Source organism: Gouania willdenowi, chromosome 7 (assembly GCF_900634775.1).
Source record: "Gouania willdenowi chromosome 7, fGouWil2.1, whole genome shotgun sequence".
Taxonomy (NCBI): Eukaryota; Metazoa; Chordata; class Actinopteri; order Blenniiformes; family Gobiesocidae; genus Gouania; species Gouania willdenowi.
The window spans coordinates 22806471-22809157 of NC_041050.1; positions in this window are offsets into that span (position 1 = coordinate 22806471).

Here is a 2687-nt window from a genome sequence, read left to right on the forward strand (position 1 = left end):
AAATCTGTCTTGGGATGCCGTGCTCTGGGATCACTCTGGTAAGGATTGCCTTTGCTACTGTCATAGCGTCATTATGTTTTGCTGGCACTATAATAACCCACTTGGAGAAAGAATCAATCATTACTAAACAATATTGGTATTGTTTATGTTTATGTAATGTGATGAAATCCATCATCATGACCTCAAACGGGTAGGTGCCTACTGGCGTCTTGCCTCTAGGGGGCCTCATGTTACCTTGAGGATTATGTTTACAACAGACAATACAATTCCTACAAAAAGTTTTAAAGTAGGTTTGTAGGCCCAGGGGCAGATGAAACGTCTGTCCCACAATGTCCATCATCCCCCCTGTTGAGACATGGGCAATCCCATGACTCATTCTAGCAGTAATTTCAAATAAGGCTTTTGGCAGGCACAGTTATTCATTAATGCGATAAACCCCCTCTGGTGACAAAGTTGCACCGTCTTTTAGCCAGGTGTCTTTTTCTGATTGTGGTGCAGACTCATGCATTTCTTTGAGAATTCCCATGGGCAGACTGAGGGGAAGGTCATTCTCTGTGATATTAAGTATACACAAAGAGGACGAGTGTGCAGCTTTTTTTGCCTCGGTATCTGCTTTGGCATTTCCAAGTGAGATAGTGTCTGAATGACCTGTGTGTGCCTTGCATTTACAGATGGAGATTCTACGTGGGAGTAAGACAGCTGCTAAAAGATTAGACAATAGGGAGGCATGTTGTACTGGTTTGCCTCCCGAAGTTTTCATTCCTCTGCGTGCCCACTGTGCTGCAAAAGTGTGGACTGTTGCAAAAGCATACTGGCTGTCTGTGTAAATAGTTACATCCTGTTTTTCAAATAATTTACATGCCTCTGTTAATGCAACTATTTCTGCTGCTTGTGCTGACTGATTTCCTGCCAACTTCCCTGTTTTCAAAACTTTGTCAACTGTAACCACAGCGTACCCTGTATGATTGGTACCGTCTGGTGCTTTAGACGAAGAACCATCAACAAATGCAGTAGTACCACTATCCAGTGGAAGGTCAGTTAAATCAACTCTGGGTTTACAATTTTCGGTCACCAGCTCCTCACAGACATGGGGGGTACCCTCCTGTGCATGTGGCAACAAGGAAGCAGGGTTAAGAGTGTTACACCTTCTTATTGTCAAATATGGTTGAGACAATAGGGTTTCTGTTAAATGTAAGAACCTAGCTGGTGAGAGAAACGACATCTTTGTTTGTGTTAATAGGATGTCTACAGCATGACTGACGAGGAGTGTCAATGGATGATACAATACGACCTCTGCTGAAGCGTGCACAGCCATTGCTGCAGCACACACCGCCTGAACACAATGTGGTAAAGCTCTCGCAACATCATCTAACCTTTTAGAATAGAATGCAATGGGTTTTTGTTTATCTCCATATTGTTGTAAAAGAACGGAGGTCATGTGTCCGTCTCTGCAATCTACAGTTTGGAGAAAAGGTTTGTCATAATCAGGTAGGGCCATCACACCAGCACTCATAATGGCTTGCTTTATGGTCACAAAAGCATCCTCAGCTTCCTTTGTCCACTGTAGCTCATTACTTAAGACTTGGTAATCAGAGTGCTGCAATACCTGCTGTAATGGAGCCGTTATTAATGCATAATCTAGGATCCATGCTCTGCAATAATTAGCTAGACCCAGAAAAGCCATCATTTGTCTAACAGTGTGTGGTTTTGGGGCCTGCTGAATTGCATCTTTTCTTACAGTGGTTATTTCTTTCCCTCTGGATGAGATGTTATGTCCTAAGAATGTGACCACAGGTGATGCATACTGTAATTTCTCCAGCGAAGCTCTGTTACCTGTTTTTGCCAAATGTTGAAATAATCTGATTGACTTTATTTTCTTCCAAAGTAGGACTTGCCAATAAAATGTCATCAACATACACCAAGATTTGTGTGGTTTCTGGGTGTGTGTGTGTGCTTAAACAGCGATTAATTTCAGCTGAAAATATAGTAGGGCTATCACAAAATCCTTGTGGTAGCCTCGTGTATGAGTATTTTTTGTTGTCATACGTGAAACCAAACCATCCTTGTGCTGTGGGGTCGAGGGGTATTGAAAAGAATGCATTACTCAAATCAATTACTGTAAAAAAATGTTGATTGGGTTTTAATTCATTCAACAGAGTGTGAGGGTCTGGGACATTGGGAGCGCGTGATTTAATGGCTTGATTCACCGCTCTTAAATCATGGACCATCCTCCAACCACCCTGTGGTTTCTTTACTGGGAATATAGGAGTGTTACACTCAGCATCATCATGTTCTCTCAAAACTCCAGCAGTTAATAAATCCTGAATTACAGGTTTAATGCCCATTTTGGCATCTGGTTTTAACGGATATTGTTTAATCCTGGGCCTGTGGGATGTGGCTGACTTTTGTTTAGCTATTCTAAGTGAGCTACGGACGCTAGGAAGACCTTTCTTTTTCCCTTCCTTTTTCCTAGCCCCACTTTTCACCTCACAGTCAGCCTGTCCCTGTGCACCAGCACTAACATGCTCTCCCTCTGCCTCAGCATACTCCTTATCTTCCTCTGACTCCTCCTGCTCCTCTGCCTGAGCTCGTACAACAGTCTCATCGTCTGATTTTATCCTCACTGTAGCCACTACGCCCTTTTCTTTTTCTCTCTTCCGCTCCCTTGCCCTCTCGACTTGTCTTTG